At 50.4% G+C, this 21362-nt stretch overlaps 15 pseudogenes; all 15 read right to left on the bottom strand.

Annotated features, from left to right (window-relative positions):
* Positions 1-1159: 1159 nt before the first annotated feature.
* On the bottom strand, positions 1160-1279 carry LOC130351957 (5S ribosomal RNA; annotated as a pseudogene).
* A 1679-nt stretch (positions 1280-2958) lies between these two features.
* LOC130328605 (5S ribosomal RNA) lies at positions 2959-3078 on the bottom strand (annotated as a pseudogene).
* A 1266-nt stretch (positions 3079-4344) lies between these two features.
* LOC130314784 (5S ribosomal RNA) lies at positions 4345-4464 on the bottom strand (annotated as a pseudogene).
* Positions 4465-5738: 1274 nt separating this feature from the next.
* LOC130351908 (5S ribosomal RNA) lies at positions 5739-5858 on the bottom strand (annotated as a pseudogene).
* An 849-nt stretch (positions 5859-6707) lies between these two features.
* Positions 6708-6827, bottom strand: LOC130348127 (5S ribosomal RNA; annotated as a pseudogene).
* Positions 6828-7496: 669 nt separating this feature from the next.
* Positions 7497-7616, bottom strand: LOC130322442 (5S ribosomal RNA; annotated as a pseudogene).
* Positions 7617-10898: 3282 nt separating this feature from the next.
* LOC130351997 (5S ribosomal RNA) lies at positions 10899-11018 on the bottom strand (annotated as a pseudogene).
* Positions 11019-11497: 479 nt separating this feature from the next.
* LOC130327416 (5S ribosomal RNA) lies at positions 11498-11617 on the bottom strand (annotated as a pseudogene).
* A 1434-nt stretch (positions 11618-13051) lies between these two features.
* On the bottom strand, positions 13052-13171 carry LOC130348007 (5S ribosomal RNA; annotated as a pseudogene).
* A 669-nt stretch (positions 13172-13840) lies between these two features.
* LOC130322431 (5S ribosomal RNA) lies at positions 13841-13960 on the bottom strand (annotated as a pseudogene).
* A 2073-nt stretch (positions 13961-16033) lies between these two features.
* On the bottom strand, positions 16034-16153 carry LOC130314762 (5S ribosomal RNA; annotated as a pseudogene).
* Positions 16154-16633: 480 nt separating this feature from the next.
* On the bottom strand, positions 16634-16753 carry LOC130318665 (5S ribosomal RNA; annotated as a pseudogene).
* Positions 16754-19421: 2668 nt separating this feature from the next.
* On the bottom strand, positions 19422-19541 carry LOC130352026 (5S ribosomal RNA; annotated as a pseudogene).
* A 689-nt stretch (positions 19542-20230) lies between these two features.
* On the bottom strand, positions 20231-20350 carry LOC130353043 (5S ribosomal RNA; annotated as a pseudogene).
* Positions 20351-21228: 878 nt separating this feature from the next.
* On the bottom strand, positions 21229-21348 carry LOC130321044 (5S ribosomal RNA; annotated as a pseudogene).
* Between the last annotated feature and the right edge of the window lie 14 nt (positions 21349-21362).

Genomic DNA, 21362 nt, shown 5'->3' with positions numbered 1-21362 from the left:
CATGCTGGTACTTACCAGACCCTAAGCTGGGTAGCAGTCTGCGATCTGACGAGAGCAGGCGCGTTCAGCTTAGGATGGCCGTTGACAGCTTCACACTTTGTATACTGTGCATTTAAGCATCAATAAATCCTTTTCGGAATCGGAACGGAAGGCGGCAACAGAGCAAAATGTCAGCGGCAGCCGGGATTCCCAGCCAGTGTCCCATGCCGGTACATACCGGGCCCTAAGATCTGTACCAGTCTGCGATCTGACGAGAGCAGGCGCGTTAAGTTTAGGATGGCCGTCGACAGCTTCACACCTTGTATACTGTGGATTTAAGCATCAATAAATTCTTTTCGGAATCGGAGCGGAAGGCGGCAACAGAGCAAAATGTCAACTGCACCCGGGATTCCCAGCCAGTCTCCCATGCCGGTACTTACTGGGCCCTAAGCTGGGTAGCAGTCTGCGATCTGACGAGAGCAGGCGCGTTCAGCTTAGGATGGCCGTTGACATCTTCACGCCTTGTATATTGTGGATTTAAGCATCAATAAATATTTTTTTAATCGGAGAGGAAGGCGGCAACAGAGCAAAATGTCAATGGCACCTTGGATTGCCAGCCAGTCTCCCATGCCGGTAACTGCCGGGCAGCAGTCTGCGATCTGAGGAGAGCAGGCACGTTCAGGCTTAGGATGGCCGTTGACAGCTTCACACCCTGTTTATTGTGCATTTAAGCATCAATAAATCCTTTTCCGAATCTGAGCGGAAGGCGGCAGCAGACTAAAATGTCAACTGCACCCGGGATTCCCAGCCAGTCTCCCATGCTGGTACTTACCAGGCCCTAAGCTGGGTAGCAGTCTGCGATCTGAGGAGAGCAGGTGCATTTAGCTTAGGATGGCCGTTGACAGCTTCACACTTTGTATACTGTGGATTTAAGCATCAATAAATAATTTTCGGAATCGGAGCAGAAACAGAGCAAAATGTCAACTGCACCCGGGATTCCCAGCCAGTCTCCCATGCTGGTACTTATCAGGCCCGAAGCAGGGTAGCAGTCTGCGCTCTGACGAGAACAGGCACATTCAGCTTAGGATGGCCGTAGACAACTTCACACCCTGTATACTGTGGATTTAAGCATCAATAAATCCTTTTCGGAATCGGAGCGTAAGGCGGCAACAGAGCAAAATGTCAACGACACCTGGGATTCCCAGCCAGTCTCCCATGCTGGTACTTACCGGGCCCTAAGCTGGGTAGCAGTCTGCGATCTGACGAGAGCAGGCGCGTTCAGCTTTGGATGGCCGTTGACAGCTTCACGCCCTTTATACTGTGCATTTAAGCATCAATAAATCCTTTTCCGAATCGGAGCGTAAGGCGGCAACAGATTAAAATGTCAACTGCACCCGGGATTCCCAGCCAGTGTCCCATGCCGGTACTTACCGGGCCCTAAGATCTGTACCAGTCTGCGATCTGACGAGAGCAGGCGCGTTAAGCTTAGGATGGCCGTCGACAGCTTCACACCTTGTATACTGTGGATTTAAGCATCAATAAATTCTTTTCGGAATCGGAGCGGAAGGCAGCAATAGAGCAAAATATCAACGGCACCCGGGATTACCAGCCAGTCTCACATGCCAGTACTTACCGGGCCCTAAGCTGGGTAGCAGTCTGCGATCTGACGAGAGCAGGCGCGTTCAGCTTAGGATGGCCGTTGACATCTTCACGCCTTGTATACTGTGGATTTAAGCATCAATAAATATTTTTTTTAATCGGAGAGGAAGGCGGCAACAGATCAAAATGTCAATAGCACCTTGGATTGCGAGCCAGTCTCCCATGCCCGTACTTGCCGGGCAGCAGTCTGCGATCTGACAAGAACAGGCGCATTCAGCTTAGGATAGCCGTAGACGGCTTCACACCCTGTATATTGTGGATTTAAGCATCAATAAATCCTTTTCGGAATCGGAGCAAAATGTCTACAGAGCTACAGAGCAAAATGTCAACAACACCTGAGATTCCCAGCCAGTCTACCATGCTGGTACTTACCGGGCCCTAAGCTGGGTAGCAGTCTGCGATCTGACGAGAGCAGGCGCGTTCAGCTTAGGATGGCCGTTGACAGCTTCACACTTTGTATACTGTGCATTTAAGCATCAATAAAACCTTTTCGGAATCGGAACGGAAGGCGGCAACAGAGCAAAATGTCAACGGCAGCCGGGATTCCCAGCCAGTGTCCCATGCCGGTACTTACCGGGCCCTAAGATCTGTACCAGTCTGCGATCTGACGAGAGCAGGCGCGTTAAGCTTAGGATGGCCGTCGACAGCTTCACACCTTGTATACTGTGGATTTAAGCATCAATAAATATTTTTTTAATCGGAGAGGAAGGCGGCAACAGAGCAAAATGTCAACTGCACCCGGGATTCCCAGCTAGTCTCCCATGCCGGTACTTACTGGGCCCTAAGCTGGGTAGAAGTCTGCGATCTGACGAGAGCAGGCGCGTTCAGCTTAGGATGGCCGTTGACATCTTCACGCCTTGTATATTGTGGATTTAAGCATCAATAAATATTTTTTTAATCGGAGAGGAAGGCGGCAACAGAGCAAAATGTCAATGGCACCTTGGATTGCCAGCCAGTCTCCCATGCCGTTAACTGCCGGGCAGCAGTCTGCGATCTGAGGAGAGCAGGCACGTTCAGGCTTAGGATGGCTGTTGACAGCTTCACACCCTGTATATTGTGGATTTAAGCATCAATAAATCCTTTTCCGAATCGGAGGGGAAGGCGGCAACAGATTAAAATGTCAACTGCACCCGGGATTCCCAGCCAGTCTCCCATGCTGGTACTTACAAGGCTCTAAGCTGGGTAGCAGTCTGCGATCTGACGAGAACAGGCGCATTCAGCTTAGGATGGCCGTAGACGTCTTCACACCCTGTATACTGTGGATTTAAGCATCAATAAATCCTTTTCGGAATCGGAGCGGAAGGCGGCAACAGAGCAAAATGTCAACGACACCTGGGATTCCCAGCCAGTCTCCCATGCTGGTACTTACCAGGACCTAAGCTGGGTAGCAGTCTGCGATCTGATGAGAGCAGGCGCGTTCAGCTTAGGATGGCCGTTGACAGCTTCACACTTTGTATACTGTGGATTTAAGCATCAATAAATAATTTTCGGAATCTGAGCAGAAACAGAGCAAAATGTCAACTGCACCCGGGATTCCCAGCCAGTCTCCCTTGCTGGTACTTACCAGGCCCGAAGCAGGGTAGCAGTCTGCGATCTGACGAGAACAGGCGCGTTCAGCTTAGGATGGCCGTTGACAGCTTCTCGCCCTTTATACTGTGCATTTAGGCATCAATAAATCCTTTTCGGAATTGGAACGGAAGGCGGCAATAGAGCAAAATGTCGCCGGCAGCCGGGATTCCCAGCCAGTGTCCCATGCCGGTACTAACCGGGCCCTAAGATCTGTACCAGTCTGCGATCTGACGAGAGCAGAAGCCTTAAGCTTAGGATGGCCGTCGACAGCTTCACACCTTGTATACTGTGGATTTAAGCATCAATAAATTCTTTTCGGAATCGGAGCGGAAGGCAGCAATAGAGCAAAATATCAACGGCACCCGGGATTCCCAGCCAGTCTCCCATGCCAGTACTTACCGGGCCCTAAGCTGGGTAGCAGTCTGCGATCTGACGAGAGAAGGCGCGTTCAGCTTAGGATGGCCGTTGACATCTTCACGCCTTGTATACTGTGGATTTAAGCATCAATAAATATTTTTTTTAATCAGAGAGGAAGGCGGCAACAGATCAAAATGTCAATAGCACCTTGGAATGCCAGCCAGTCTCCCATGCCCGGACTTGCCGGGCAGCAGTCTGCGATCTGACAAGAACAGGCGCATTCAGCTTAGGATAGCCGTAGACGGCTTCACACCCTGTATATTGTGGATTTAAGCATCAATAAATCCTTTTCGGAATCAAAGCAAAATGTCTACAGAGCTACATGTCAACAACACCTGAGATTCCCAGCCAGTCTCCCATGCTGGTACTTACCGGGCCCTAAGCTGTGCAGCAGTCTGCGATCTGGCGAGAGCAGGCGCGTTCAGCTTAGGATGGCCATTGACAGCTTCACACTTTGTATACTGTGGATTTAAGCATCAATAAATAATTTTCGGAATCGGAGCAGAAACAGAGCAAAATGTCAACTGCACCCGGGATTCCCAGCCAGTCTCCCATGCTGGTACTTACCAGGCCCGAAGCTGGGTAGCAGTCTGCGATCTGACGAGAACAGTCGCATTCAGCTTAGGATGGCCGTAGACATCTTCACACCCTGTATACTGTGGATTTAAGCATCAATAAATCCTTTTCGGAATCGGAGCGTAAGGCGGCAACAGAGCAATATGTCAACGACACCTGGGATTCCCAGCCAGTCTCCCATGCTGGTACTTACCGGGCCCTAAGCTGGGTAGCAGTCTGCGATCTGACGAGAGCAGGCGCGTTCAGCTTAGGATGGCCGTTGACAGCTTCACGCCCTTTATACTGTGCATTTAAGCATCAATAAATCCTTTTCCGAATCGGAGCGGAAGGCGGCAACAGATTAAAATGTCAACTGCACCTGGGATTCCCAGCCAGTCTCCCATGCTGGTACTTACCAGGCCCTAAGCTGGGTAGCAGTCTGCGATCTGACGAGAGCAGGCACGTTCAGCTTAGGATGGCCGTTGACAGCTTCACACTTTGTATACTGTGGATTTAAGCATCAATAAAAAAAATTCGGAATCAGAGGGGAAACAGAGCAAAATGTCAACTGCACCCGGGATTCCCAGCCAGTCTCCCATGCTGGTACTTACCAGGCCCGAAGCTGGGTAGCAGTCTGCGATCTGACGAGAAGAGGCGCATTCAGCTTAGGATGGCCGTTGACAGCTTCTCGCCCTTTATACTGTGCATTTAGGCATCAATAAATCCTTTTCGGAATTGGAACGGAAGGCGGCAACAGAGCAAAATGTCAACGACAGCCGGGATTCCCAGCCAGTGTCCCATGCCGGAACTTACCGGGCCCTAAGATCTGTACCAGTCTGCGATCTGACTAGAGCAGGCGCGTTAAGCTTAGGATGGCCGTCGACAGCTTCACACCTTGTATACTGTGGATTTAAGCATCAATAAATTATTTTCGGAATCGGAGCGGAAGGCAGCAATAGAGCAAAATATCAACGGCACCCGGGATTCCCAGCCAGTCTCCCATGCCAGTACTTACCGGGCCCTAAGCTGGGTAGCAGTCTGCAATCTGACGAGAGCAGGCGCGTTCAGCTTAGGATGGCCGTTGACATCTTCACTCTTTGCATACTGTGGATTTAAGCATCAATAAATATTTTTTTTAATCGGAGAGGAAGGCGGCAACAGATCAAAATGTCAATAGCACCTTGGATTGCCAGCCAGTCTCCCATGCCCGTACTTGCCGGGCAGCAGTCTGCGATCTGACAAGAACAGGCGCATTCAGCTTAGGATAGCCGTAGACGGCTTCACACCCTGTATATTGTGGATTTAATAAATCCTTTTCGGAATCGGAGCAAAATGTCTACAGAGCTACAGAGCAAAATGTCAACAACACCTGAGATTCCCAGCCAGTCTCCCATGCTGGTACTTACCGGGCCCTAAGCTGGGTAGCAGTCTGCGATCTGACGAGAGCAGGCGCGTTCAGCTTAGGATGTCCGTTAACAGATTCAAGCCCTTTATACTGTGCATTTAAGCATCAATAAATCCTTTTCCGAATAGGAGCGGAAGGCGGCAACAGATTAAAATGTCAACTGCACCCGGGATTCCCAGCCAGTCTCCCATGCTGGTACTTACCAGGCCCTAAGCTGGGTAGCAGTCTGCGATCTGACGAGAGCAGGCGCGTTCAGCTTAGGATGGCCGTTGACAGCTTCTCATTTTGTATACTGTGCATTTAAGCATCAATAAATCCTTTTCGGAATCGGAACGGAAGGCGGCAACAGAGCAAAATGTCAACGGCAGCCGGGATTCCCAGCCAGTGTCCCATGCCGGTTCTTACCGGGCCCTAAGATCTGTACCAGTCTGCGATCTGACGAGAGCAGGCGCGTTCAGCTTAGGATGGCCATTGACAGCTTCATGCTTTTTATACTGTGCATTTAAGCATCAATAAATCCTTTTCGGAAACGGAATGGAAGGCGGCAACAGAGCAAAATGTCAACTGCACCCGGTATTCCCAGCCAGTCTCCCATGCCGGTACTTACTGGGCCCTAAGCTGGGTAGCAGTCTGCGATCTGACGAGAGCAGGCGCGTTCAGCTTAGGATGGCCATTGACATCTTCACGCCTTGTATATTGTGGATTTAAACATCAATAAATATTTTTTTAATCGGAGAGGAAGGCGGCAACGGAGCAAAATGTCAATGGCACCTTGTATTGCCAGCCAGCCTCCCATGCCGGTAACTGCCGGGCAGCAGTCTGCGATCTGAGGAGAGCAGGCACGTTCAGGCTTAGGATGGCCGTTGACAGCTTCACACCCTGTGTATTGTGGATTTAAGCATCAATAAATCCTTTTCCGAATCGGAGCGGAATGCGGCGATCTGACGAGAGCAGGCGCGTTCAGCTTAGAATGGCCGTTGACAGCTTCTCGCCCTTTATACTGTGCATTTAGGCATAAATAAGCTTTGGATGGCCGTCAACAGCTTCACACCTTGTATACTGTGGATTTAAGCATCAATAAATTATTTTCGGAATCGGAGCGGAAGGCAGCAATAGAGCAAAATGTCAACGGCACCTGGGATTCCCAGCCAGTCTCCCATGCCAGTACTTACCGGGCCCTAAGCTGGGTAGCAGTCTGCGATCTGACGAGAGCAGGCGCGTTCAGCTTAGGATGGCCATTGACAGCTTCATGCTTTTTATACTGTGCATTTAAGCATCAATAAATCCTTTTCGGAATCGGAGAGTAAGGCGGCAACAGAGCAAAATGTCAATAGCACCTTGGATTGCCAGCCAGTCACCCATGCCCGTACTTGCCGGGCAGCAGTCTGCGATCTGACAAGAACAGGCACATTCAGCTTAGGATAGCCGTAGACGGCTTCATACCCTGTATACTGTGGATTTAAGCATCAATAAATCCTTTTCGGAATCGAAGCGGAAGGCGGTTACAGAGCAAAATGTCAACAACACCTGGGATTCCCAGCCAGTCTCCCATGCTGGTACTTACCGGGCCCTAAGCTGGGTAGCAGTCTGCGATCTGACGAGAGCAGGCGTGTTCAGCTTAGGATAGCCGTTGTACGCTTCACATTTTGTATACTGTGGATTTAAGCATCAATAAATAATTTTCGGAATCGGAGCAGAAACAGAGCAAAATTTCAACTGCTCCCAGGATTCGCAGCCAGCCTCCCATGCCGGTACTTACCAGGCCCGAAGCTGGGTAGCAGTCTGCGATCTGACGAGAACAGGCGCATTCAGCTTAGGATGGCCGTAGACATTTTCACAACCTGTATACTGTGGATTTAAGCATCAATAAATCCTTTTCGGAATCGGAGCGAAAGGCGGCAACAGAGCAAAATGTCAACGACACCTGGGATTCCCAGCCAGTCTCCCATGCTGGTACTTACCGGGCCCTAAGCTGTGTAGCAGTCTGCGATCTGACGAGAGCAGGCGAGTTCAGCTTAGGATGGCCGTTGACAGCTTCTCGCCCTTTATACTGTGCATTTAAGCATCAATAAAACCTTTTCGGAATCGGAACGGAACGGAAGGCGGCAACAGAGCAAAATGTCAACGGCAGCCGGGATTCCCAGCCAGTGTCCCATGCCGGTACTTACCGGGCCCTAAGATCTGTACCAGTCTGCGATCTGACGAGAGCAGGCCCGTTAAGCTTAGGATGGCCGTCGACAGCTTCACACCTTGTATACTGTGGATTTAAGCATCAATAAATTATTTTCGGAATCGGAGCGGAAGGCAGCAATAGAGCAAAATGTCAACGGCACCTGGGATTCCCAGCCAGTCTCCCATGCCAGTACTTACCGGGCCCTAAGCTGGGAAGCAGTCTGCGATCTGACAAGAGCAGGCGCGTTCAGCTTAGGATGGCCGTTGACATCTTCACGCCTTGTATACTGTTGATTTAAGCATCAATAAATATTTTTTTTAATCGGAGAGTAAGGCGTAACAGATCAAAATGTCAATAGCACCTTGGATTGCCAGCCAGTCTCCCATGCCCGTACTTGCCGGGCAGCAGTCTGCGATCTGACAAGAACAGGCGCATTCAGCTTAGGATAGCCGTAGACGGCTTCACACCCTGTATATTGTGGATTTAAGCATCAATAAATCCTTTTTGGAATCGGAGCAAAATGTCTACAGAGCTACAGAGCAAAATGTCAACAACACCTGAGATTCTCAGCCAGTCTCCCATGCTGGTACTTACCGGGCCCTAAGCTGAGTAGCAGTCTGCAATCTGACGAGAGCAGGCGCGTTCAGCTTAGGATGGCCATTAACAGCTCCATGCCCTTTATACTGTGCATTTAAGCATCAATAAATCCTTTTCCGAATCGGAGCGTAAGGCGGCAACAGATTAAAATGTCAACTGCACCCGGGATTCCCAGCCAGTGTCCCATGCCGGTACTTACCGGGCCCTAAGATCTGTACCAGTCTGCGATCTGACGAGAGCAGGCGCGTTCAGCTTAGGATGGCCGTTGACATCTTCACGCCTTGTATACTGTGGATTTAAGCATCAATAAATATTTTTTTTAATCGGAGAGGAAGGCGGCAACAGATCAAAATGTCAATTGCACCTTGGATTGCCAGCCAGTCACCCATGCCCGTACTTGCCGGGCAGCAGTCTGCGATCTGACAAGAACAGGCGCATTCAGCTTAGGATAGCCGTAGACGACTTCACACCCTGTATATTGTGGATTTAAGCATCAATAAATCCTTTTCGGAATCGGAGCAAAATGTCTACAGAGCTACAGAGCAAAATGTCAACAACACCTGAGATTCCCAGCCAGTCTCCCATGCTGGTACTTACCGGGCCCTAAGCTGGGTAGCAGTCTGTGATCTGACGAGAGCAGGTGCGTTCAGCTTAGGATGGCCGTTGACAGCTTCACACTTTGTATACTGTGCATTTAAGCATCAATAAATCCTTTTCGGAATCGGAACGGAAGGCGGCAACAGAGCAAAATGTCAACGGCAGCCGGGATTCCCAGCCAGTGTCCCATGCCGGTACTTACCGGGCCCTAAGATCTGTACCAGTCTGCTATCTGACGAGAGCAGGCGCGTTAAGCTTAGGATGGCTGTCGACAGCTTCACACCTTGTATACTGTGGATTTAAGCATCAATAAATTCTTTTCGGAATCGGAACGGAAGGCGGCAACAGAGCAAAATGTCAACTGCACCCGGGATTCCCAGCTAGTCTCCCATGCCGGTACTTACTGGGCCCTTAGCTGGGTAGCAGTCTGCGATCTGACGAGAGCAGGCGCGTTCAGCTTAGGATGGCTGTTGACAGCATCACACTTTGTATACTGTGCATTTAAGCATCAATAAATCCTTTTCGGAATCGGAACGGAAGGCGGCAACAGAGCAAAATGTCAACGGCAGCCGGGATTCCCAGCCAGTGTCCCATGCCGGTACTTACCGGGCCCTAAGATCTGTACCAGTCTGCGATCTGACGAGAGCAGGCGCGTTAAGCTTAGGATGGCCGTCGACAGCTTCACACCTTGTATACTGTGGATTTAAGCATCAATAAATTCTTTTCGGAATCGGAGCGGAAGGCGGCAACAGAGCAAAATGTCAACTGCACCCGGGATTCCCAGCCAGTCTCCCATGGCGGTACTTACTGGGCCCTAAGCTGGGTAGCAGTCTGCGATCTAACGAGAGCAGGCGCGTTCAGCTTAGGATGGCCGTTGACATCTTCACGCCTTGTATATTGTGGATTTAAGCATCAATAAATATTTTTTTCATCGGAGAGGAAGGCGGCAACAGAGCAAAATGTCAATGGCACCTTGGATTGCCAGCCAGTCTCCCATGCCGGTAACTGCCGGGCAGCAGTCTGCGATCTGAGGAAAGCAGGCACGTTCAGGCTTAGGATGGCCGTTGACAGCTTTACACCCTGTATATTGTGGATTTAAGCATCAATAAATCATTTTCCGAATCGGAGCGGAAGGCGGCAACATATTAAAAAGTCAACTGCACCCGGGATTCCCAGCCAGTCTCCCATGCTGGTACTTACCAGGACCTAAGCTGGGTAGCAGTCTGCGATCTGACGAGAGCAGGCGCGTTCAGCTTAGGATGGCCGTTGACAGCTTCACACTTTGTATACTGTGCATTTAAGCATCAATAAAACCTTTTCGGAATCGGAGCGGAAGGCGGCAACAGAGCAAAATGTCAACTGCACCCGGGATTCCCAGCTAGTCTCCCATGCCGGTACTTACTGGGCCCTAAGCTGGGTAGAAGTCTGCGATCTGACGAGAGCAGGCGCGTTCAGCTTAGGATGGCCGTTGACATCTTCACGCCTTGTATATTGTGGATTTAAGCATCAATAAATATTTTTTTAATCGGAGAGGAAGGCGGCAACAGAGCAAAATGTCAATGGCACCTTGGATTGCCAGCCAGTCTCCCATGCCGGTAACTGCCGGGCAGCAGTCTGCGATCTGAGGAGAGCAGGCACGTTCAGGCTTAGGATGGCTGTTGACAGCTTCACACCCTGTATATTGTGAATTTAAGCATCAATAAATCCTTTTCCGAATCGGAGGGGAAGGCGGCAACAGATTAAAATGTCAACTGCACCCGGGATTCCCAGCCAGTCTCCCATGCTGGTACTTACAAGGCTCTAAGCTGGGTAGCTGTCTGCGATCTGACGAGAACAGGCGCATTCAGCTTAGGATGGCCGTAGACGTCTTCACACTCTGTATACTGTGGATTTAAGCATCAATAAATCCTTTTCGGAATCGGAGCGGAAGGCGGCAACAGAGCAAAATGTCAACGACACCTGGGATTCCCAGCCAGTCTCCCATGCTGGTACTTACCAGGACCTAAGCTGGGTAGCAGTCTGCGATCTGACGAGAGCAGGCGCGTTCAGCTTAGGATGGCCGTTGACAGCTTCACACTTTGTATACTGTGGATTTAAGCATCAATAAATAATTTTCGGAATCGGAGCAGAAACAGAGCAAAATGTCAACTGCACCCGGGATTCCCAGCCAGTCTCCCTTGCTGGTACTTACCACGCCCGAAGCAGGGTAGCAGTCTGCGATCTGACGAGAACAGGCGCGTTCAGCTTAGGATGGCCGTTGACAGCTTCTCGCCCTTTATACTGTGCATTTAGGCATCAATAAATCCTTTTCGGATTTGGAACGGAAGGCGGCAACAGAGCAAAATGTCGCCGGCAGCCGGGATTCCCAGCCAGTGTCCCATGCCGGTACTTACCGGGCCCTAAGATCTGTACCAGTCTGCGATCTGACGAGAGCAGGCGCGTTAAGCTTAGGATGGCCGTCGACAGCTTCACACCTTGTATACTGTGGATTTAAGCATCAATAAATTCTTTTCGGAATCGGAGCGGAAGGCAGCAATAGAGCAAAATATCAACGGCACCAGGGATTCCCAGCCAGTCTCCCATGCCAGTACTTACCGGGCCCTAAGCTGGGTAGCAGTCTGCGATCTGACGAGAGCAGGCGCGTTAAGCTTAGGATGGCCGTTGACATCTTCACGCCTTGTATACTGTGGATTTAAGCATCAATAAATATTTTTTTTAATCGGAGAGGAAGGCGGCAACAGATCAAAATGTCAATAGCACCTTGGAATGCCAGCCAGTCTCCCATGCCCGGACTTGCCGGGCAGCAGTCTGCGATCTGACAAGAACAGGCGCATTCAGCTTAGGATAGCCGTAGACGACTTCACACCCTGTATATTGTGGATTTAATAAATCCTTTTCGGATTCGGAGCAAAATGTCTACAGAGCAAAATGTCAACAACACCTGAGATTCCCAGCCAGTCTCCCATGCTGGTACTTACCGGGCCCTAAGCTGGGTAGCAGTCTGCGATCTGACGAGAGCAGGCGCGTTCAGCTTAGGATGTCCGTTAACAGCTTCAAGCCCTTTATACTGTGCATTTAAGCATCAATAAATCCTTTTCCGAATAGGAGCGGAAGGCGGCAACAGATTAAAATGTCAACTGCACCCGGGATTCCCAGCCAGTCTCCCATGCTGGTACTTACCAGGCCCTAAGCTGGGTAGCAGTCTGCGATCTGACGAGAGCAGGCACGTTCAGCTTAGGATGGCCGTTGACAGCTTCTCATTTTGTATACTGTGCATTTAAGCATCAATAAATCCTTTTCGGAATCGGAACGGAAGGCGGCAACAGAGCAAAATGTCAACGGCAGCCGGGATTCCCAGCCAGTGTCCCATGCCGGTACTTACCGGGCCCTAAGATCTGTACCAGTCTGCGATCTGACGAGAGCAGGCGCGTTCAGCTTAGGATGGCCATTGACAGCTTCATGCTTTTTATACTGTGCATTTAAGCATCAATAAATCCTTTTCGGAAACGGAATGGAAGGCGGCAACAGAGCAAAATGTCAACTGCACCCGGTATTCCCAGCCAGTCTCCCTTGCCGGTACTTACTGGGCCCTAAGCTGGGTAGCAGTCTGCGATCTGACGAGAGCAGGCGCGTTCAGCTTAGGATGGCCATTGACATCTTCACGCCTTGTATATTGTGGATTTAAGCATCAATAAATAATTTTTTAATCGGAGAGGAAGGTGGCAACAGAGCAAAATGTCAATGGCACCTTGGATTGCCAGCCAGCCTCCCATGCCGGTAACTGCCGGGCAGCAGTCTGCGATCTGAGGAGAGCAGGCACGTTCAGGCTTAGGATGGCCGTTGACAGCTTCACACCCTGTGTATTGTGGATTTAAGCATCAATAAATCCTTTTCCGAATCGGAGCGGAATGCGGCGATCTGACGAGAGCAGGCGCGTTCAGCTTAGGATGGCCGTTGACAGCTTCTTGCCCTTTATACTGTGCATTTAGGCATAAATAAGCTTTGGATGGCCGTCAACAGCTTCACACCTTGTATACTGTGGATTTAAGCATCAATAAATTATTTTCGGAATCGGAGCGGAAGGCAGCAATAGAGCAAAATGTCAACGGCACCTGGGATTCCCAGCCAGTCTCCCATGCCAGTACTTACCGGGCCCTAAGCTGGGTAGCAGTCTGCGATCTGACGAGAGCAGGCGCGTTCAGCTTAGGATGGCCATTGACAGCTTCATGCTTTTTATACTGTGCATTTAAGCATCAATAAATCCTTTTCGGAATCGGAGAGTAAGGCGGCAACAGAGCAAAATGTCAATAGCACCTTGGATTGCCAGCCAGTCACCCATGCCCGTACTTGCCGGGCAGCAGTCTGCGATCTGACAAGAACAGGCACATTCAGCTTAGGATAGCCGTAGACGGCTTCACACCCTGTATACTGTGGATTTAAGCATCAATAAATCCTTTTCGGAATCGAAGCGGAAGGCGGTTACAGAGCAAAATGTCAACAACACCTGGGATTCCCAGCCAGTCTCCCATGCTGGTACTTACCGGGCCCTAAGCTGGGTAGCAGTCTGCGATCTGACGAGAGCAGGCGTGTTCAGCTTAGGATGGCCGTTGTACGCTTCACATTTTGTATACTGTGGATTTAAGCATCAATAAATAATTTTCGGAATCGGAGCAGAAACAGAGCAAAATTTCAACTGCTCCCAGGATTCCCAGCCAGCCTCCCATGCCGGTACTTACCAGGCCCGAAGCTGGGTAGCAGTCTGCGATCTGACAAGAACAGGCGCATTCAGCTTAGGATGGCCGTAGACATTTTCACAACCTGTATACTGTGGATTTAAGCATCAATAAATCCTTTTCGGAATCGGAGCGAAAGGCGGCAACAGAGCAAAATGTCAACGACACCTGGGATTCCCAGCCAGTCTCCCATGCTGGTACTTACCGGGCCCTAAGCTGTGTAGCAGTCTGCGATCTGACGAGAGCAGGCGAGTTCAGCTTAGGATGGCCGTTGACAGCTTCTCGCCCTTTATACTGTGCATTTAAGCATCAATAAAACCTTTTCGGAATCGGAACGGAACGGAAGGCGGCAACAGAGCAAAATGTCAACGGCAGCCGGGATTCCCAGCCAGTGTCCCATGCCGGTACTTACCGGGCCCTAAGATCTGTACCAGTCTGCGATCTGACGAGAGCAGGCGCGTTAAGCTTAGGATGGCCGTCGACAGCTTCACACCTTGTATACTGTGGATTTAAGCATCAATAAATTATTTTCGGAATCGGAGCGGAAGGCAGCAATAGAGCAAAATGTCAACGGCACCTGGGATTCCCAGCCAGTCTCCCATGCCAGTGCTTACTGGGCCCTAAGCTGGGAAGCAGTCTGCGATCTGACAAGAGCAGGCGCGTTCAGCTTAGGATGGCCGTTGACATCTTCATGCCTTGTATACTGTTGATTTAAGCATCAATAAATATTTTTTTTAATCGGAGAGTAAGGCGGCAACAGATCAAAATGTCAATAGCACCTTGGATTGCCAGCCAGTCTCCCATGCCCGTACTTGCCGGGCAGCAGTCTGCGATCTGACAAGAACAGGCGCATTCAGCTTAGGATAGCCGTAGACGGCTTCACACCCTGTATATTGTGGATTTAAGCATCAATAAATCCTTTTTGGAATCGGAGCAAAATGTCTACAGAGCTACAGAGCAAAATGTCAACAACACCTGAGATTCTCAGCCAGTCTCCCATGCTGGTACTTACCGGGCCCTAAGCTGGGTAGCAGTCTGCAATCTGACGAGAGCAGGCGCGTTCAGCTTAGGATGGCCATTATCAGCTCCATGCCCTTTATACTGTGCATTTAAGCATCAATAAATCCTTTTCCGAATCGGAGCGGAAGGCGGCAACAGATTAAAACGTCAACTGCTCCCGGGATTCCCAGCCAGTCTCCCATGCTGGTACTTACCAGACCCTAAGCTGGGTAGCAGTCTGCGATCTGACGAGAGCAGGCGCGTTCAGCTTAGGATGGCCGTTGACAGCTTCACACTTTGTATACTGTGCATTTAAGCATCAATAAATCCTTTTCGGAATCGGAACGGAAGGCGGCAACAGAGCAAAATGTCAGCGGCAGCCGGGATTCCCAGCCAGTGTCCCATGCCGGTACATACCGGGCCCTAAGATCTGTACCAGTCTGCGATCTGACGAGAGCAGGCGCGTTAAGTTTAGGATGGCCGTCGACAGCTTCACACCTTGTATACTGTGGATTTAAGCATCAATAAATTCTTTTCGGAATCGGAGCGGAAGGCGGCAACAGAGCAAAATGTCAACTGCACCCGGGATTCCCAGCCAGTCTCCCATGCCGGTACTTACTGGGCCCTAAGCTGGGTAGCAGTCTGCGATCTGACGAGAGCAGGCGCGTTCAGCTTAGGATGGCCGTTGACATCTTCACGCCTTGTATATTGTGGATTTAAGCATCAATAAATATTTTTTTAATCGGTGGCAACAGAGCAAAATGTCAATGGCACCTTGGATTGCCAGCCAGTCTCCCATGCCGGTAACTGCCGGGCAGCAGTCTGCGATCTGAGGAGAGCAGGCACGTTCAGGCTTAGGATGGCCGTTGACAGCTTCACACCCTGTTTATTGTGCATTTAAGCATCAATAAATCCTTTTCCGAATCTGAGCGGAAGGCGGCAACAGACTAAAATGTCAACTGCACCCGGGATTCCCAGCCAGTCTCCCATGCTGGTACTTACCAGGCCCTAAGCTGGGTAGCAGTCTGCGATCTGACGAGAGCAGGTGCATTTAGCTTAGGATGGCCGTTGACAGCTTCACACTTTGTATACTGTGGATTTAAGCATCAATAAATAATTTTCGGAATCGGAGCAGAAACAGAGCAAAATGTCAACTGCACCCGGGATTCCCAGCCAGTCTCCCATGCTGGTACTTATCAGGCCCGAAGCAGGGTAGCAGTCTGCGATCTGACGAGAACAGGCACATTCAGCTTAGGATGGCCGTAGACAACTTCACACCCTGTATACTGTGGATTTAAGCATCAATAAATCCTTTTCGGAATCGGAGCGTAAGGCGGCAACAGAGCAAAATGTCAACGACACCTGGGATTCCCAGCCAGTCTCCCATGCTGGTACTTACCGGGCCCTAAGCTGGGTAGCAGTCTGCGATCTGACGAGAGCAGGCGCGTTCAGCTTAGGATGGCCGTTGACAGCTTCACGCCCTTTATACTGTGCATTTAAGCATCAATAAATCCTTTTCCGAATCGGAGCGTAAGGCGGCAACAGATTAAAATGTCAACTGCACCCGGGATTCCCAGCCAGTGTCCCATGCCGATACTTACCGGGCCCTAAGATCTGTACCAGTCTGCGATCTGACGAGAGCAGGCGCGTTCAGCTTAGGATGGCCGTTGACATCTTCACGCCTTGTATACTGTGGATTTAAGCATCAATAAATATTTTTTTTAATCGGAGAGGAAGGCGGCAACAGATCAAAATGTCAATAGCACCTTGGATTGCCAGCCAGTCACCCATGCCCGTACTTGCCGGGCAGCAGTCTGCGATCTGACAAGAACAGGCGCATTCAGCTTAGGATAGCCGTAGACGACTTCACACCCTGTATATTGTGGATTTAAGCATCAATAAATCCTTTTCGGAATCGGAGCAAAATGTCTACAGAGCTACAGAGCAAAATGTCAACAACACCTGAGATTCCCAGCCAGTCTCCCATGCTGGTACTTACCGGGCCCTAAGCTGGGTAGCAGTCTGCGATCTGACGAGAGCAGGTGCGTTCAGCTTAGGATGGCCGTTGACAGCTTCACACTTTGTATACTGTGCATTTAAGCATCAATAAATCCTTTTCGGAATCGGAAAGGAAGGCGGCAACAGAGCAAAATGTCAACGGCAGCCGGGATTCCCAGCCAGTGTCCCATGCCGGTACTTACCGGGCCCTAAGATCTGTACCAGTCTGCTATCTGACGAGAGCAGGCGCGTTAAGCTTAGGATGGCTGTCGACAGCTTCACACCTTGTATACTGTGGATTTAAGCATCAATAAATTCTTTTCGGAATCGGAACGGAAGGCGGCAACAGAGCAAAATGTCAACTGCACCCGGGATTCCCAGCCAGTCTCCCATGCCGGTACTTACTGGGCCCTTAGCTGGGTAGCAGTCTGCGATCTGACGAGAGCAGGCGCGTTCAGCTTAGGATGGCTGTTGACAGCTTCACACTTTGTATACTGTGCATTTAAGCATCAATAAATCCTTTTCGGAATCGGAACGGAAGGCGGCAACAGAGCAAAATGTCAACGGCAGCCGGGATTCCCAGCCAGTGTCCCATGCCGGTACTTACCGGGCCCTAAGATCTGTACCAGTCTGCGATCTGACGAGAGCAGGCGCGTTAAGCTTAGGATGGCCGTCGACAGCTTCACACCTTGTATACTGTGGATTTAAGCATCAATAAATTCTTTTCGGAATCGGAGCGGAAGGCGGCAACAGAGCAAAATGTCAACTGCACCCGGGATTCCCAGCCAGTCTCCCATGCCGGTACTTACTGGGCCCTAAGCTGGGTAGCAGTCTGCGATCTGACGAGAGCAGGCGCGTTCAGCTTAGGATGGCCGTTGACATCTTCACGCCTTGTATATTGTGGATTTAAGCATCAATAAATATTTTTTTCATCGGAGAGGAAGGCGGCAACAGAGCAAAATGTCAATGGCACCTTGGATTGCCAGCCAGTCTCCCATGCCGGTAACTGCCGGGCAGCAGTCTGCGATCTGAGGAAAGCAGGCACGTTCAGGCTTAGGATGGCCGTTGACAGCTTTACACCCTGTATATTGTGGATTTAAGCATCAATAAATCATTTTCCGAATCGGAGCGGAAGGCGGCAACATATTAAAAAGTCAACTGCACCCGGGATTCCCAGCCAGTCTCCCATGCTGGTACTTACCAGGACCTAAGCTGGGTAGCAGTCTGCGATCTGACGAGAGCAGGCGCGTTTAGCTTAGGATGGCCGTTGACAGCTTCACACTTTGTATACTGTGGATTTAAGCATCAATAAATAATTTTCGGAATCTGAGCAGAAACAGAGCAAAATGTCAACTGCACCCGGGATTCCCAGCCAGTCTCCCTTGCTGGTACTTACCAGGCCCGAAGCAGGGTAGCAGTCTGCGATCTGACGAGAACAGGCGCGTTCAGCTTAGGATGGCCGTTGACAGCTTCTCGCCCTTTATACTGTGCATTTAGGCATCAATAAATCCTTTTCGGAATTGGAACGGAAGGCGGCAACAGAGCAAAATGTCGCCGGCAGCCGGGATTCCCAGCCAGTGTCCCATGCCGGTACTTACCGGGCCCTAAGATCTGTACCAGTCTGCGATCTGACGAGAGCAGGCGCGTTAAGCTTAGGATGGCCGTCGACAGCTTCACACCTTGTATACTGTGGATTTAAGCATCAATAAATTATTTTCGGAATCGGAGCGGAAGGCAGCAATAGAGCAAAATATCAACGGCACCCGGGATTCCCAGCCAGTCTCCCATGCCAGTACTTACCGGGCCCTAAGCTGGGTAGCAGTCTGCGATCTGACGAGAGAAGGCGCGTTCAGCTTAGGATGGCCGTTGACATCTTCATACCTTGTATACTGTGGATTTAAGCATCAATAAATATTTTTTTTAATCAGAGAGGAAGGCGGCAACAGATCAAAATGTCAATAGCACCTTGGATTGCCAGCCAGTCTCCCATGCTGGTACTTACCAGGCCCGAAGCTGGGAAGCAGTCTGCGATCTGACGAGAGCAGGCGCGTTCAGCTTAGGATGGCCATTGAAAGCTTCTTGCTTTTTATACTGTGCATTTAAGCATCAATAAATCCTTTTCGAAATCGGAGAGGAAGGCGGCAACAGAGCAAAATGTCAATAGCACCTTGGATTGCCAGCCAGTCTACCATGCCCGTACTTGCCGGGCAGCAGTCTGCGATCTGACAAGAACAGGCACATTCAGCTTAGGATAGCCGTAGACGGCTTCACACTCTGTATATTGTGGATTTAAGCATCAATAAATCCTTTTCGGAATCAAAGCAAAATGTCTACAGAGCTACATGTCAACAACACCTGAGATTCCCAGCCAGTCTCCCATGCTGGTACTTACCAGGCCCTAAGCTGGGTAGCAGTCTGCGATCTGGCGAGAGCAGGCGCGTTCAGCTTAGGATGGCCGTTGACAGCTTCACACTTTGTATACTGTGGATTTAAGCATCAATAAATAATTTTCGGAATCGGAGCAGAAACAGAGCAAAATGTCAACTGCACCCGGGATTCCCAGCCAGTCTCCCATGCTGGTACTTACCAGGCCCGAAGCTGGGTAGCAGTCTGCGATCTGACGAGAACAGTCGCATTCAGCTTAGGATGGCCGTAGACATCTTCACACCCTCTATACTGTGGATTTAAGCATCAATAAATCCTTTTCGGAATCGTAGCGTAAGGCGGCAACAGATTAAAATGTCAACTGCACCCGGGATTCCCAGCCAGTCTCCCATGCTGGTACTTACCAGGCCCTAAGCTGGGTAGCAGTCTGCGATCTGACGAGAGCAGGAGCGTTCAGCTTAGGATGGCCGTTGACAGCTTCACGCCTTGTATATTGTGGATTTAAGCATCAATAAATATTTTTATTAATCGGAGAGGAAGGCGGCAAGAGAGCAAAATGTCAATGGCACCTTGGATTGCCAGCCAGTCTCCCATGCCGGTACTTACCGGGCCCTAAGCTGGGTAGCCGTCTGCGATCTGACAAGAGCAGGCGCGTTCAGCTTAGGATGGCCATTGACAGCTTCAAGCTTTTTACACTGTGCATTTAAGCATCAATAAATCCTTTTCGGAATCGGAAGGGAAGGCGGCAACAGAGCAAAATGTCAACTGCACCCGGGATTCCCAGCCAATCTCCCATGCCGGTACTTACTGGGCCCTAAGCTGGGTAGCAGTCTGCGATCTGACGAGAGCAGGCGCGTTCAGCTTAGGATGGCCGTAGACATCTTCACACCCTGTATACTGTGGATTTAAGCATCAATAAATCCTTTTCGGAATCGGAGCGTAAGGCGGCAACAGAGCAAAATGTCAACGACACCTGGGATTCCCAGCCAGTCTCCCATGCTGGTACTTACCGGGCCCTAAGTTGGGTAGCAGTCTGCGATCTGACGAGAGCAGACGTGTTCAGATTAGGATGGCCGTTGACAGCTTCACGCCCTTTATACTGTGGATTTAAGCATCAATAAATCCTTTTCCGAATCGGAGCGGAAGGCGGCAACAGATTAAAAAGGCCAACGGCACCCGGGATTCCCAGCCAGTCTCCCATGCTGGTACTTACCGGGCCCTAAGCTGGGTAGCAGTCTGCGATCTGACGAGAGCAGGCGTGTTCAGCTTAGGATGGCCGTTGACAGCTTCTCGCCCTTTATACTGTGCATTTAAGCATCAATAAATCCTTTTTGGAATCGGAACGGAAGGCGGCAACAGAGCAAAATGTCAACGGCAGCCGGGATTCCCAGCCAGTGTCCCATGCCGGTACTTACCGGGCCCTAAGATCTGTACCAGTCTGCGATCTGACGAGAGCAGGCACGTTAAGCTTAGGATGGCCGTCGACAGCTTCACACCTTGTATACTGTGGATTTAAGCATCAATAAATTATTTTCGGAATCGGAGCGGAAGGCAGCAATAGAGCAAAATGTCAACGGCACCTGGGATTCCCAGCCAGTCTCCCATGCTGATACTTACCGGGCCCTAAGCTGGGTAGCAGTCTGCGATCTGACGAGAGGAAGTGCGTTCAGCTTAGGATGGCCTTTGACAGCTTCTCGCCCTTTATACTGTGGATTTAAGCATCAATAATATCTTTTCGGAATCGGAGCGGAAGGCAGCAATAGAGCAAAATGGCAACGGCATCCGGGATTCCCAGCCAGTCTCCCATGCCAGTACTTACCGGGCCCTAAGCTGGGTAGCAGTCTGCGATCTGACGAGAGCAGGCGCGTTCAGCTTAGGATGGCCATTGACAGCTTCATGCTTTTTATACTGTGCATTTAAGCATCAATAAATCCTTTTCGGAATCGGAGAGGAAGGCGGCAACAGAGCAAAATTTCAATAGCACCTTGGATTGCCAGCCAGTCTCCCATGCCCGTACTTGCCGGGCAGCAGTCTGCGATCTGACAAGAACAGGCACTTTCAGCTTAGGATAGCCGTAGACGGCTTCACACCCTGTATATTGTGGATTTAAGCATCAATAAATCCTTTTCGTAATCAGAGCGGAAGGCGGCTACAGAGCAAAATGTCAACAACACCTGGGATTCCCAGCCAGTCTCCCATGCTGGTACTTACCGGGCCCTAAGCTGGGTAGCAGTCTGCGATCTGACGAGAGCAGGCGCGTTCAGCTTAGGATGGCCGTTGACAGCTTCACACTTTG

Source organism: Hyla sarda, chromosome 1 (genome assembly GCF_029499605.1).
Source record: "Hyla sarda isolate aHylSar1 chromosome 1, aHylSar1.hap1, whole genome shotgun sequence".
In the NCBI taxonomy this organism is placed as follows: Eukaryota; Metazoa; Chordata; class Amphibia; order Anura; family Hylidae; genus Hyla; species Hyla sarda.
The sequence above is the reverse complement of the archived record's forward strand: the minus strand, read 5'-3'. Positions and strand labels throughout refer to the sequence as shown.